This window comes from Perognathus longimembris, chromosome 17, assembly GCF_023159225.1.
Source record: "Perognathus longimembris pacificus isolate PPM17 chromosome 17, ASM2315922v1, whole genome shotgun sequence".
NCBI classification, from domain to species: domain Eukaryota; kingdom Metazoa; phylum Chordata; class Mammalia; order Rodentia; family Heteromyidae; genus Perognathus; species Perognathus longimembris.
This window is the reverse complement of record NC_063177.1, coordinates 41,791,587-41,807,923: the sequence shown is the minus strand read 5'-3', so window position 1 is coordinate 41,807,923 and position 16,337 is coordinate 41,791,587. Positions and strand designations below refer to the sequence as shown.

The following is a 16,337-nucleotide window of genomic DNA, read 5'->3' as shown; positions in this document are numbered from 1 at the left end:
GTAGCTCAATGATAGTGATCAGTAAGTTACAACTCTATATTAATGGTCAGGGAATCCAGAGAAAAGCTGTCCTCTCACCTGATTAGACCATAAATCATGAAACAGGATGTTCTCACTGACTGGCCATGGTATATAAACATTTGTGCTTATCTCCTGGTTCCCATTCCCCCACCCCACCCCACCTAGGACCCATGATTTTAGGCAGCTTCAAATAGGCATGCAGAACAATTGGAAGTGCTAAAATACCTGTAGACCTTTCAGAGACAGAAGCCTGGAAAGTAAAAGACCAGGAGATGAGACATCCTGCAAAGCAGACAAGGGATTATTCTGAGCGGTTTCTCATGACTCTAACTTTCACTACCTATGCACAACTGTGTGGATAACGTGCTAGATTTGGAGCGGGCAAGCTTGTGCCAAGCCAACAGTGCTCTGGCTGTCCCAATCATGACAAATACTATCTTTTGTCAGGTTGTCTGGTGGGCATGGGGGCAAAGAAACAAAAAGAAAGTGTCTTTGCCACCTTGTTTAAAATGAGTTTGACACCAAGAGAATAGTTTATATGCTCTTAGATGTCTTTTTCCTGTTCAACGAGGCCCTATACAGAAAGACAATCTGACACACCTAACCTAAACCTAGAAGAAGATGTTCTCTTACAAAATTACAGAACTGACAGCCTAGAAACAGGGTGGGGAAAAAATACACCCCTAACATTTCACAAATGGGAGCAAGCACTGAGCGCTAAAGATAGCAGAGCCTCAATGCATACTTCCCTTGAAGAAGCTGAGGGGCACAAGACACTGTGGTGCCAGGTTAGTGGGAAGACCTTGCTTCAACAAACTGGCCACTTTCGAGCCACCCCAGGGCGCCTGTGCTCTGACCTCTGCCCAACCCAGTGCAGAGTTGCCCACTCAGGCCTGGGGCTGAATTTCACCTCAGTGGGGGGCCTGCATCTCTTGCCAAGCACTTTGCCGGCTGCAAGGCGATGCTTTCCAGTTTGTTTCTGCATCCTTAGGAAAGGGCCCTGTCACCTCTTCCAGGGGAAGGAGATGTGGTCAGAAGATCAAAGTTCCCAGGCCTTGTGCCACCAGGGGCTGAGGAAAGGCTGTAGTGACTCTGGGGAGGGCACTTTAGGCCCAGGGGAGCCTCGGGCCATCTTGGGGATGAGGTGAGGACCAAGCAGGTGTTCTTCAGCCTCCTGAGAACCCAGCCAGGGGAGAATGAGACCTAGGCCGCGTTCTGCCCACGGGGCGGCGCCATGGACCTCGGGGAGGCGGTGGAGGAGGGTTGGCTCTTGGCTCCAACCTGTGGCCTGAGGGGCAGGCGTGGCAGCCCCTAGTAGCACACTTGGTGCTGAGGTCCTGTGAAATGGAAATCATAGAAAAAACATTGAGATCTCGGGGATCTCGGCGGGAGTCGGGTGTTAGGCCCCAGTCCTGTCATCATTTACTTGGCTGGGCTCTGGGAAATCCCCGCCCTCACCTTCCCCGCACCCACCCTCTGCTGACAGCCCCAATACCCCCCCCCCCACCTGCTCCTGGACTCACCTCAGTCCTCACTACCGTTAGGTGAACCAACACCACTTGAGTCACAACTCTACTTCTGAAGGTACGAGTCCCACGGGATTATACCTGAGCTAGACGTCCAGCCGCGACCCTCAGGTCTCAGGCTCCTGAGTAGCCAGGATGACAAGCCTGATTAGACCGGCTTCCGGGGGAGGGGGGGGTCCGTAGCTGCGCAGAGTTGGCCCCGCCCCTGACCTCGCGCGGCCTCGCCCTCAAGGCCCCGCCCCCTCGCTCCCTTTGAATCGCGCGGGCGTGCTTCGCGCAAGCGCAGTTAGGCTCAGCTGGTGCCATTCCTGCGCTTTGCCTGTGGGATGGCGGAGTTGGTTCCTTTTGTGGTTCCCACCGGGAGCGACAAAACCTTGTTGGTGTGGGCGCTGAGCGCGGGCCCCACGGCCGAGGCCTTGCAAGTGAGCCGGGCCGGGTGGACGGAGGAGGGGAGCACCGCCCGCCCGCTGACCGGGGGTCGCAGCCCTGCCTCAGCGCCCGGAGCCTCTGCTCCTCCGCCCGCCCCCTCCCGGGGACCCAGGCATTCTAAGGCCCCATGGCCTCTGCTGACGCCCAGAAACGCGGCTTGCGTTGCCTCTCGGCCACAGGCTGCCCTGCAGTCAGAGGGAAAGCCGCCTTGGGGGGACCAGGGTTTTGTGTGGTCCCGCGGGGGCCAAGGGTTGGGGTGAGGGGCGGGGCGTGAAGTGGGGGTGGGCTGCCAGGCACTAACCGGGCGTGGGGACCCCGCCCCCCAGCATCTCTGTTCACAGTGTTCTCCCAGTTTGGCCTTCTGTACTCAGTGCGGGTCTTCCCAAATGCCGCACTGGCCTCTCCTGGGTTTTCTGCCATCATGTATTAACTCATTTGTAAATCTTTCTTAATTTTATACTACAAGACAACTCAACTACTAGCTGAAATTCTTGGAGTTTAGTTTTATTTCTCTACAGTGAAATCTTCAGAGGTCCAAGGGATGTGGCTTAGTGGTAGAACACTTGCCTAATGTGTATGAGGCCCTGAGTTTGACCCACAGCACCACAAAAACAAAACAAAGTCCTAGGAATGACATGTAATTCCAACTCCTAATAGCTTCAAGAGCTTTCTGACCTTGAAGAAAAGGAAAATGATGACCTTGTGGCACCCTGGAGAAGCCAAGCCTGAAATTCTTCTGTGCTGTGGAGGTGGTGCTGCCTTTGTATGAGTGCAGGCGTCATGGGGCTGCCATTGTGGAGGAGCCTGTGGAGAAACTGGAAGAAGGTCAGCTCTCTGTGCAGGGTGGGGAGAAGGGATGACCTCTCGGTTTTTTCTTGCCATCTTAGTCACTTTTCAACTACATATCCGTGTTAGGCTACTAAAGTCCTAGGTAGAGTTTCTGTACCGTACAATACAGGTTTTCACCTTAGGCAATACCTGGCAACCTTTGCATCTAAAACTTCAGATCTGGCCTTCTGCCAAGAACTTAGGACAATGGGAATACTATTTCTGTAGTTCTTGGTTAGAACTTGCTTTATGCTAAAATAATTATTCCATACAAATCTCTTGTAGTTATTGCAGCAAAGTCATGATCTTAACAAAATCATGATCTAAAGATTTCCATAAACTCATGTGTAAATGTTACTTGCCTAGTCCTAAAAGGGCTTGAGCTGAAAAAGAGGCAAACATGGATACCTAGAAAGAGAATTCCTAGTGATGCTGAAGTTAGTCTAGAATCTGTGACCTTCCACTTAGGATTTTAAGACAGAGGCAGAGCTGTTTGTGAACAGAAGAGCAGGCTCCTGGGGATGATGTGCAGGTGCTGGTCTAGTCATTGGTCTAAACCTTTTTACTTTATGTGATTCCAGCCCTGATGTAAGATGGTAAGGGTGTTTAGAAAGGATGCCTTCCAGGTGTCAGTTTGCAGTCTATCAGTGATATGAGGCTTGCACCAAGTTCTTGACTTAGATCCTCACTCTAACACATCACAAACTTCCAGAAAATGTTGAGGCAATGAAAATAGGTACCACCAGGATGTACCTCCAGCGGAGCCATTCAGTCAAACTTTGTGCTGTATCTACTTTTCATCATCAAGATAATGATCCAGATATTTATTTACATTAATATGCATCTCTATATAAGATCATATATACAGGGGCTGGGGATATAGCCTAGTGGCAAGAGTGCCTGCCTCGGATACACGAGGCCCTAGGTTCAATTCCCCAGCACCACATATACAGAAAACGGCCAGAAGCGGCGCTGTGGCTCAAGTGGCAGAGTGCTAGCCTTGAGCGGGAAGAAGCCAGGGACGGTGCTCGGGCCCTGAGTCCAAGGCCCAGGACTGGCCAAAAAAAAAAAAAAATAAAAGATCATATATACAATATATGTGTATATATGTATCTGATGATATATAATTATCCTGTTCTGATATATGAGGTTGTATACAATTTATATAGTTTATCATATTTAATATCTTATATAGAACATATATATAATATATCCATGACAGTGTATCATTAAAATATTATTTGGGAAACAATAATCACTCATGAGTATTTTATCTCTTTGGTTGGCTGTAGAACCGTTATCAATTCTTATGAAAAGAAGGACAGCACAGAAGCATGCTATTCAGAGGGCTTTGTCAGAGGCCTTCCAGAAACTGTGCACTGTGGTATTAGGTAAGACATTCTATTTTTTTTGTAATTTATTAAGTAAAAATTTTTTGACAAGGTGTTGTGCAAAAAGGGTACAGTTACATAGTAGGGCAGTGTGTACATTTCTTGTGATATCTTACACCCTGTTTTTCTTTCCCTTCCCTAGGTCAGGTAGACATATATACAATACACAGTGTATCAAGAACATATACAGTAGCCACGTGGCCTGCGCCAAAGAAAATTTGCCTAGGGCTTTAAATGTAATGTCAACAATAGAAAATATGTCGACAATAGTCTTATATGAACGTACATACATGGGTTTTGAGCTATTGTATTCCACTAAGAGGTCAATTTTAGACCTTTATATGTTGAGTAGTTGTTTGGTTTTAGTTACATAATGTTGGGTCGCTGCCTCAATCCTGTGGGAAATACCATTTGACAAGCAGTTTTTGGTTTCACAGACCTGGTCTCTACTGTCTCTCCGTCACCCCATCTTAACAGTCATATATCAGGGAGATCATGCCCCTTTGTTTTCTGTGTTCTAGGCTTGTCTCGCTCAACATTATTTGTTCGAGTTCTGACCATTTCCCTGCAAATACCAATATTTCACCATTCCTAATCTCTATGTAGTATTCCATTGTGAATAAGTACCATATTTTTTGTTTCCATTCATCTATGGAGGGACATCTGGGTTGATTCCATATTTTGGCTATTGTGAATTGTGCAGTGATAAACATGGAAGTGCAAATGTCTTTTTGATATCTTGGGACCTGCTGTTCAGGACAGATGCCTAGGAGTGGTATGGCTGGGTCATAGGGTAGGTCTATATTGAGCTTTTTGAGAAACCTCCATACTGTTCTTCAAAGTGGTTGTACTAATTTGCACTCCCACCAACAACGGAGAAGTGTTCCTCTTTCCCCGCACCCCCTCCAGCAATTGTTGTTGCCTGAGTTCAGAGTATAGGCCATTCTAACTGGAGTGAGGTGGTATCTCAGGGTTGTTTTTATTTGCATTTCCTTTACTGCCAGGGATGTTGAACATTTCCTCATATGTTTCTTTGCCATTTTTATCTCTTCTCTTGTGAAGTCTCTCTTTAGCTCCTTTGCCCATTTCCTAATTGGTCTACTGTGCTTGGAGGGGCTTAGTTTTTTAGTTCTCTGTAGATGACAGATATTAGGCCTTTGTCTGCTGCTGTGCTGGTAAAGATCCTTTCCTATTAGGTTGGCTGTCTTTCTAGTTTGGTGGCTATGACCTTAGCTGTGCAGAAACTTTTTAATTTGTAGTAGTCCCATTTGTCGAGTCACTCCCCTATTTGTTGTGCCCCTGGGACTATATTCAGGAAGTTCCTTCCTGTGCCTATAAGTTCCAGCGTCTTTCCTACTCTGTCCTTCAGTAGTTTCAAGGATTTAGGTCTGATATTGAGGTCCTTGATCCATTTTGAGTTGATCTTGGTGCATGGTGATAGGCTTGAATCTACTTTGAGTTTTCTGCATATGGCTGCCCAGTTCTCCCAGCACCAGTAGTTGAAGAGGCTATGTTTATTCCATTGTATGTCTTTAGCTCCTTTGTCGAATATCAGCTGACTGTAAGAGTGCGGTTTTATTTCTGGATCTTCAGTTCTAATCCATTGGTCTTCAGGTCTGTTTTTATACCAGTGCCAGGCTGTTTTTGTTATGATGACTCTATAGTAGAGCTTGAAGTCTGGTATTGTGATACCTCCTGCACTGCTTTTTTTGCCTAGAATTGCTTTGGCTATTCTAGGTTTTTTGCTGTTCCATATGAATTTATGGATTGCTTTCTCTATTTCAGTGAAGAATGTAACTGGGATTTTGATAGGGATTGCATTGAATTTGTATAACAATTTGGGCAATATGGCCATTTTCACTATATTGATTCTGCCTACCCATGAGCATGGGAGGTCTTTCCATCTCCTTGTGTATCCTTTGATTTCCCTTATTAGATTTTTATAGTTCTCATTAGATAGGTTCGTCACATCCTTGGTTAGGTTGATCCCTAGGTACTTTATTTATTTTTTTGGCTGCTTTAAATGGAATTGTTTCCATAATTTCCTTTTCTGTTTGTACATTGCTGGTGTACAGAAAAGCTGCTGACTTTTGTGGATTGATTTTGTATCCTGCTACTTTGCCAAAATGGTTTATTAGGTGTAGGAGTTTGGGGACTGAGTTTTTTGGCTCTTTCAGATATAAGATCATGTCGTCTGCGAATAGGGATAGCTTGATTTCTTCCTTGCCGATGTGAATCCCTTTGATGTCCTCCTCTTGCCTTATTGCTATGGCTAGGGATTCCAGCACTATGTTGAAAAGAAGTGGGGAGAGTGGGCATCCTTGTCTTGTTCCTGAGTTTAGGGGGAATGATTTAAGCTTCTCTCCATTTAATATGATGTTAGCAGTTGGTCTGTTGTATATGGTGTTTATTGTTTTGAGGAATGTTCCATCTATTCCTGTTCTCTCCAGAGCTTTTGATGAGTCCATGGATGTTGTATTTTGTCAAAGGCTTTTTGGGCATCGACTGAGATAACAATGTGATTCTTGATTTTAGTTCTGTTTATGTGGTGAATTACATTGATTGATTTACGGATGTTGAACCATCCTTGTGACTGTGGGATGAAGCCTATTTGGTCATGATGTATGATTTTCTTGATCAGTTTCTGTATCCTGTTAGCTAATATTTTATTGAGGAGCTTTGCGTCTGTGTTCATTAGTGATGTTGGTCTGTAGTTCTCTTTTTTTGTTGGGTCGTTGCTTGGTTTGGGAATGAGTATGATATTAGCTTCGTAGAATGACTTTGGGATTTCTCCCTCTGTTTCTATTTCGCGGAAGAGTTTGAGGAGTATTGCTATTAGCTCCTCACTAAAGGTTTTATAGAATTCGTTGGTCAATCCATCTGGGCTTGGGATTTTCTTTGTTGGGAGGTTCTTGATTACCCCCTGTATCTTGCTGTAAGTTATTGGTTTATTTAGTTGATTTATTTCTTCTTGGTTCAGTTTGGGCAGTTTATACTTCCCTAAGAATTGATCCACTTCTGTAAAATTACTGTTTTTAGTGAGCAGAGGTTCTGGAAATAGTTCCTTATAATTGGTTGGATATTGTGAATACCTGTTGTTATTTTTCCGGTGGAGTCCCTGATTTTACAGATATGAGTCTCTTCTCTTCTTTTTTTTTTTTTGTAAGTCTTGCGAGGGGCCTGTCAATTTTATTTATTTTCTCAAAGAACCAGCTTTTAGTCTTATTTATTTGTTAAATGGTCTTTCTATTTTCAATCAGATTTATCTCTTATTTAATCTTTGTGATCTCTCTCCTCCTACTCATTTTAGATTCGATTATTTCTTGTTTCTCCAGTCGTTTTAGTTTCATCGTGAGGTTATTCACCTGCTCTGTTTCGGTTCTTTTAATGTGAGTGCTGAGGGCAATGATTTTGCCCCTCAGTACTGCCTTAGCTGTGTCCTATTAGGTTTCTTTGTGATGTATTTTCATTGTCATGGTGGCTTATGAATTCGTTAATTTCATCTTTAGTTTGGTCTGTGGCCCAAGTGTTGGATAACAGTGTGGTCTTTAGCCTCCAAGAATGTGTATAGCCTCTGTGGTAACTGTTTTTATTGAGGGTTACCTTTAATCCATTGTGGTCAGATATAATACATGGGATGACGTCAGTACTTTTGTATTTGCTGAGGTTGTTTGTGTGGGCTATGACATGGTCTGTTTTGAAGTATGATCCATGGGCTGCTGAGAAGAAGGTGTACTGGGTCTCTGCAGGGTGGATGACTCTGTATGGATCTGTCAGATCCATTTGGGATATGGTGTTACTTAGGTCCTCAGCTCCCTTGCTAATCCTCTGGGTGTTGGATCTGTCTCTTGGAGAGAGTGGGGAATTAAAGTCACCCAATATGATTGTGTTTGGGTGTATCTTGTTCTGTAGTTCTGTGATAATTTACTTGACATATGTAGGGCCTCTTTTGTTCGGTGAGTATACATTTATCACCGTGATGTCTTGATTCTAGATTTTTCCTTGTACTAAAATGTAGTGACCTTCTTTGTCTTTTTGGGTTGATTTTAATGAAAAGTCCAGCTTGTCTGAGATTAGGATGGGTACTCCTGCCATTTTGGTAGGTGCATTTCCTTGGAAGATCTTGCTCCATCCTTTTATTCAGAGCCCATTTTATCCCTTGCTGTAAGGTGAGTCTCTTGTAGACAACAGATGGCAACTTTTTGTTTGTGGATCCATTCTGCCAGTCTGCTCCTCTTTATTGGAGAGTTTATACTGTTTATATTCAAAGAGATCAAGGATAAGAGTGTTTTTTCTCCTTCCATTTTTTTTTTTTTTTTTTGCCAGTCCTGGGCCTTGGACTCAGGGCCTGAGCACTGTACCTGGCCTCTTCTTGCTCAAGGCTAGCACTCTGCCACTTGAGCCACAGCGCCCCCTCTGGCCATTTTCCATATATGTGGTACTGGAGAATCGAACTGAGAGCTTCATGTGTAGGAGGTAAGCACTCTTGTTACTTGGCCATACTCCCAGCCCTCCTTCCATTTTGTTGTTAGGCTGTTTTTCCTCTTTATTTTTCTTTTTTTTAGTGAGCTGCTCTTTCTCTTGGGCTCTGGCTATTGTAGTTTCTTTCTGTTTCTGTCTGTGTGTACTGTATGATTTCTGTGGGTGGGATTCCCCTCTTAGAATTCGCTGTAGAGCTGGTTTTTTATTCACATACTCCTTTAGATCCTCTTTGCTATCAAAAGATCTGGTTTTCCCCTCGAATATGAATTCCAGCTTCACTGGATATTTTATTCTAGGTTGGCAATTGTTGGCCTGTAGGACTTGGATGGTGTTCTTCCATTCTCTTCGTGCATGGTAGGTTTGTATGGAGAGGTCTGCTGTTATTCAAATCCTCTTCCCTTTGTAATAAATTTCTTTCTTCGGTTTGGCTGCATTCAAAATTTGCTCTTTATTCTTGAGATCTGCAGTCTTGAATATTATGTGCCTTGGCATGGCTTTTCTAGGGTCTGGCCTGCCAGGTGTCCTATAGGCTTCAGTTACCTGGTTGGGGTCCCTTGTGAGATTGGGGAAGTTTTCTGCAATAATTTTATTGAAAATATGTTGAAGCCCTCTGCTCTGTTATTCGGCTCCTTCTTCTATTCCAATTATGCACAGATTGTATCTCTTGTCTTTGTCCACTAGCTCCTGGATTAGTCTGCCCTGGAGTTTTACCGTTTCTTGAAGTATGGTAATTTTCTGGCTCTTATCGGCTGCATCATCGTCCAAGAGAGAGATTCTGGATTCAATATGGTCAATTCTTTGTGCTGTGGATTTAATTGCGGAGTTTATGGATGTCAGAGAGCTATTTATGGATGCCAGATCAGCTCTGATTGTGCAAATTTATTCCTTTAAAGAGTTGTATTTTAAATCTATTTTTTCATGCATTTCACTTCTCAAGATGTTAAGGTCTTCTTTAACGGAGGTTTGCACTGTATTCGTTTTTTGCTTCCATTTCTTTCTTGGCTTCCTGGATGTCCTTTGAGACTTCTACTCTTAACTCCTGGAATTGTTTTCTGATTTTGTTTCTGAGGCTTTCCATCATTTCTGCTAACATAGCCTCAGTTGTTTTTTTATTCTCCATCTCCTCTTCAATCACGCTGCTTTTTGGAGCTGGCGAGTTGGCTTGCCCTTTGATGAGATTTGTTATATTTCTTTGTGATTTGCGCATCTGGTGATCTGTGTGTAGCTTCCCTGGTTTGGCTTTGTGCTGGTTCCCGCTGGTCCGTCAGTGGGAGACTTGTTTGTGTCCTGGCTCTGGGTTTGAGTTTGGCTATTGAACCTTACTGCCCAATGGGAGAGTGTGACCTTCTCGATTGTTGCTGAGGTGGTCACACTCACTTGTGCCCGCTTGTGCGCTCCCGCGGGGGTTTGGGCAAGAGGTCCTCCTGCTGGGGGCTAGCACGCTGGCCCATGCTGGCCCTCCAGGGGGTGCGTGCATGTGCACTCTAGTGCTTCCTTTGGGGATGAGTTGCCCAAGTTGTTGGAGGGTGCTTGTGTCCTCTCTTGAATGTGTTGTTGGGCGCGGTATGTGTGGGCCCCTGCAGGATCAAGTGTCAGGGCGCGGGTTGGTGCCTGCAGACTCTCTGTGGCTCCACTGTGTGTGGGGGGGGGGGGGTATTCGGGCCCAGGTGACCCTGCTGTGCTGGTGTTGCTCACCAGCGAGCCTGGGGTTTCCAAAGCCTACCAGTCCCCGGGCCTCTGCTGGGGAGGGGGCGGGGCCCATGGGGCCAGGTTCAGGTAGCTCTGCTGGGGCTTTGGGGGGGGGGATGCCTTGGCGCTGCTCACCTCTGTTAGTTCCCGTGTCCTCCCAGAGGTCTTAGCGCTGCCAGCTATGGAGCTGCTTTATTCCCTGGGGGTAAGGAGGGGAAGGGAGGGAACTCTAGCTTATTTGTAGGGTTTGGATCCCTGCTAGAGCTGGTCTCCCATTGCGGGGGCGGGGGGGGCGGAATTGGGAACTTACTGGTCCTGGGTTGTATGTATGTCCCGCACTGCTATGGGCTTTTTGGGGCTATGGTGCTGGGGTGTGGCGATGGGTCGTTTGGTGTTGGCAGTCCCAGCTCTCCGTGTCTGCACCTCTGGTTCCCCTCTGCTTACGTCTGATCCCAGCAGTTCGGTCACCACACCTCCAGTCCTTCACTGCTGTCATCTGTCTCAGTGGTCTGCACTCCATCTGGGGTGAGTGGAGCTCTTGCTGTCCGGACTCTGTGCTCCTGGCATGACTTTGCAGCAGTCGGTTTTTTGGTGCCAGGTGAGGTAAGACATTCTTGATTGTCCTTGGAGGACTTTATTTTCAATGAGCAAATAAGCTCATTTTGAAAGTTAATAGGATGAAAATATGGATATTCAGAGCATTCCACGTTAATGCATTCACTTACTAAATAACAACAACAACAAATGTGCCCCGTTTATAGATATAGAATGAATGGCCTTCCATGGTTTATGGAGAAGGTGTTTAACTTAAGTCTTCTTCCTCAGTTGCTCATCTCTCATGCAGAATAGTGATTATAACATTTGTGCAGCTCATTCTGCTTCTTACATTTTTAATACATTTTAATATGTGTTGATACTAGGTCTTAAACTCAGGACTTCATGCTCTCAATTGGCTTGTTCATTCATGGCTGGTGTTCTACTACTTGAGCCACAACTCCACTTCTGACTCCTTGCTGGTTCATTGGAGAGAAGATCTCATGGAGTTTTCTGCTCAGGCTGGCTCTAAACCTGAAATCTCAGAGGCTTGTATCTCTTGAATATCATGGATTAGTGGTATGAGCCACCAGCACTTGTTACAACCTACAAAACTTTACATTTTATAACTGCACAGATTTGTTAGGTATCACTAAAGTAGAACTTCTTCATCTGAAGAATAAGTCTAAAACTATCTACATTATGAAGTATATATATAAGAATAAGTAAGATGGTTTACTGTGTACGTGTATTAAAAATATAATTACTTTTCTCTCTCAATAGATAAATAAATTCTGCTGAATCAATCATTTAGTTTCACCGGGCATGGTGCCACATGCCTATTATCTCAATATTTAGGCAGCTGAGATAGGAAGATCATGAGTTCAGGACCAGCCAGGAATGTATCACAAGTTCAAACCACCATGGGCTTCCAAGCAATAATAATAATAATTCTGTTCAGCTTCTATTTTCATTTATGACACTGAAATATTTGGTGAATGAATACAGGTCTTACAATAATGAGTTGACTTATGTGAGCCTTGAGAGTGTCATGATATTGAATGATGTTCTACTCTATTGAGTTCTATACTGGTGGGAATGTTACTGGCTGTGCCAAAAGGCATTTTAGGATTAACAGAAAACTATCATAAAGAATTACTCTCCCTCTTCACAAGTCCTGGAGGCTTAGGATGAGAAATCCTAGCTGAATTATTAGAAGCCCTATTTGCTTCTAAGTGGTGGCCCTGATTGGCTTCAGCATTTCAAACTGGGCAGCTACCTCTTCCAGTGAAAGTCTGGTTTTCATAGTCATAAGCTAGAATTTCCGTCAACAGCCAACTCTAAGAACCTCTCTCCTCTAATCTTTGAGAATCCCCCCCTCTCAAAAAAAGAAAGGAGTTTAGGTTATGCCAGACATTGTAGTATACACTCCTAATCCCAGTACTCAGGCTGAGACAAGATCAATGGTTCAAGGACAATTTGGGAATGAATTCCAGGCTAGTTTGGACTATATGATGACAAACTTTAAAAAAAATGGGGGGGGGGGAGGGGAGGGCTGGGAATGTGGCTTAGTTGGTAGGAAGCTTGCCTAGCACACATGAAGCCCTGGGTTCGGTTTCATAGTACTACATAAACAGAAAAGACGAAGTGTTGCTATGACTCTAGTAATAGAGTGCTAGCTAGCCTTGAGCAAAAGAAGCTCAGGGACAGTGCTCAGGCCCTGAGTTCAAGTTCCAAAATTGGTGCTGGCACTGGCGCATGTGCACACACACATGCACACCAAGTAGAGAGAGAGAAAAAACTACTGAATGCTGGCAGCTCCTACCCTTAATCCTAGCTACTAAAGAGATTAAGATTCAAACATCATAGTTTGAATGCAGTCAAGTAATGAAGATCTTCAAGATTCCCCCTCCAAAATAACCAGCAAAAAGGCCAGGATGGAAATCTGTGTCAAGTGATAGGACACCAGCTGAACAAGCAAGTTAAGAAAGCACAAAGTCCTGAGTTTAAACCTCAGTAGAGGCAAATTAGCCAAATTTTCTAGGTTATTTTAAACTTTTCCTTATTATGCTATGGTGTTCCTTGTGTAAAATCAAATCCCTGTACACTGAAAACCTAATGGCTATAGTTTGATTTGAGGAAAATTGCATTGTATGTCACGTATGAGGTACAGTTTCTGGCAATAAAACTTTTCAATGCTTTTTCTAAATCTCTGTGCATTTTTCCCAGGAGAATTTTGGTACTTTGGGAGTTGAAAATTGTTCCTTGTTTCTCATATGGGGTATCTACTAGTCTAGTGGAATCTGTATGAATTCTGAATTCACTTAGACCCTCACCTAAAACCTTAATTTCAGTTATTTGAACATTTTTTTTGCAGATTCATTGTCATTATTATTTTTATTGCTAAGATTACAAAGGTTTTTGAACCATATACAGTTGATAATCATACATGTTTTTAACAAGTTTATAACAAGTTTTAAAAAATGTTATAAAACTCTGGTATGAGATGGTGACATTTCTAGGAAGATGCTTTCCTTTTCTACTTTTAGAAATCGAACGACTGTCTCATGCCATACCTGGTGGTGTACACTTATAATTCAGAAATCAAGGCGTTCAGGAAGAAAGATTGTTCAAGGCCAACATAAGCTGCACCCTTAGACCCCATATCAAAAAAGAAAAAATAAAGTCTTGCCAATGATACCTTATGTATGAAGCTTTAGAACAATAAAAATTCCAAATTGAATTTCATTAACTTTATTTCAGAAAGTGGTAAAATAGCTGTGGAGTACAGACCCACTGAAGAGATGATAGATGTTGGAAGTGAAGACCATGATTTAATTCAAGTACATGGAAATGAAAACTCAAGGGTTCAGTAAGTAATGTAGCCATAATGCACCAGATTTAGAAGGCTGAAAAGTAGTGTGACAACTAGGTTAGGGCTGTGTTGATATGCCAAGATAAAATGGGGATGTTTTTCCTAGGCCAATGTGAAAGGCTGTCTCAGAATCCAACCCTCTATCTCAGACTGAATAGACTACCTCCCCAAATTCCTCCTGCAGAAGTACTGGAGTCATCACTGATTCTCAGCCCTAGCTAACAAAGTGGTATATTATCAAACATGGAACCTGGTGGTGAGACTTTAGAGGAAATGACATTGTGGGATGAATAATCATAAAATGTATTCTCCTGCCCACCACGATAACTTGCTTTCATTGCAGGTCAGTTATAATTCTTGGAAGCCATATTGCCAAGGGGAGGAAGATCTTTCTGATTTCAGCTTGGAGGAGGAGCTGAGCCTGCCAGGACTGGACTAGCACTGCTGAATATCCCCTGAGGTCCCGCCCCATAACTTTGTTGGGAAGTTCTGCCATGGCCAACCAGAAGAACTTCCGACATCAAGGGATACCCTGGTCTGCAGGCCAAATCCTGCCTTGCTGTGGGGGAATGGTGCTGCAGGAGGCAGTGGCCCCTCCTCTCAGAAGAGAGGAGCTTGGGCACTTTCACAGTAGAAAAAGGCTCTCCACTGATGTAGAATCCAACTAGGTACAACCATAAAAAAGATTACTGTTTTATAAACAAAGGTGACAAATTCCTGTCATCAACCAGTGACTGAGTAGGGTAGGAGACCAGGGTTACCAGGTTGTCATAAAGCACGTGCCATAATGATTTGTCTTCTCACATCTCTTCTCACATCTCACCTGAGCTTTCAACCATGCTCAACCACAAGATGGACCTGGGAGGCTTTGATGACCTAGGATCCTCTGCTCCATCTCAGATGTTTGCTGGACCTCAAGAGCCGACGCACAGTTTGCTTATATTGCCAATACAGATTTTGTTGGACAGCTACCTCCTGGGTCAGATCAGTTTCCTGCTTCTCATCAAGATCTACCAGACAAGTTGAATCTGCAGCACAAACTCCCAGAGACGGTGCCAGTGCAAGGTGAGGATCACAACCAGGCCCAACCTCTGCCTCAGACACTCAAAAGTACTATGCACAGTACAGCTCTAGCTGAGGCTTCAGACCACCCATCACTTGAAATACTTTTCCCACCACTGTATACTCAGAGTTCAGAAGATAAGCCAGAGGTTATTTCACCCCAGAACCTGAGAAAGGATCTAGTTTGGTCTTGGACCCATCGGTGAAGACGGTAAGTACATGAGCTTCTGGTAGGAAGTAAAAACAGACTTGCAGAATCTCGATTAGATCCAAGTATAAATATGGCTTCTGTTGATAGTGTACCTGAGAAAGCCCAAGAGAATGCAGATAAACCTCCAGAACCCCTTGAGGAAGGTGAATCTTCCGAGTTCCAGCTGCAGACCCATACTCAGAACCCTGGGATTCCTGAGAAGCTCCAGTCCCCTGGAGCTCCGGAAGAAACCCCAGCCCAACAGCTCCATAGGGAGGAGGCTGTGTTGTTCGTGCAAGAAGATGGAAGTGTTCCATTTCCAAGCAGCAATAAAACTCAGCATTCAAAATTGCCAAATGTCACAGTTCATCATGCGGATGTGCAGATTACCTTCACCACTCCTAGTCACCAACAGACCCCAGCCCAGCTTCTAGGGAGCCCTCAGGAGGGAGAACTGTCATCTACCCAACAAGAGGTGCCAGCTCAGCCTTCAGAGCTCCCAGAGTTCTCAGAACCTGCTGAAAGCCAACTAGAAGGCTCTGCTCAGCCTGAAAATCCTTTTGAGGAAGTCACACCTCCTGTTGAGCAGGAGGCTCCTGTTCAAGCTCCAGAGTCCCCCATGGAGAGCATAGATGTAACTCTACAAAAACATCAGCTGACAGTTCAGTCTCCAGTGCCAGCTCATGAGCTGGTGACCCTAGCTCCAGTGCATTATGAGATGACAGTTCCCACACCAAATCAAGATCCGATAGTCCAGTATTGCCTGGTGTCACTGCTCAACCTTTTGATGTGGAACTCACAATTACTCCAGAACTATCTACTACAGCTATACATTCTAAGGACATAAAAAAGCGTGCCCGGGTAACAGTTCAACCTGTGGACATCCAACTGACTGTAACTGTACAAGCTATTGTTGAAGACTAACTTCCTCCAACAGTAGATGAGGCCCCAAGTCAGCCTACAAACTCACCTACGGAGGTTGCATCGCAATCTGCAGAATATCAGGGGCTGACAGTTCTAATAAGAGGTCAGAATGAAACTCAGCATTCAACGTTGCCCACTGTGATATTTCAGAAATTTGACCTGGAAGTTACAGTAACTCCAGACTCCAGGATAGAGCATGACCAATCTTCATCTCTGAAGAAGACAACAGCTCCTTCTCCAAAACGCCCTGAGGTTATCCTTCTACACCCAGATAACATTCAGTCTTAGCACCCAAACCTGAATGAAATCACTGTTAAACCTTTAGATGGGGAATTTACCCTAACTCCAGAATACAAAATGGAGGTTGGACTTTCTCCCACCATACC

General features: G+C 44.3%; 1 protein-coding gene and 1 pseudogene across 1 annotated transcript in view; one reads left to right on the top strand and one right to left on the bottom strand.

Annotated features, from left to right (window-relative positions):
• Positions 1 to 16,337, bottom strand: part of LOC125366145 (leucine-rich repeat-containing protein 37A2-like) — a 408,609-nt gene that overhangs the window by 293,084 nt on the left and 99,188 nt on the right. The window lies entirely within an intron of this gene.
• Positions 1,874 to 14,481, top strand: LOC125366280 (annotated as a pseudogene).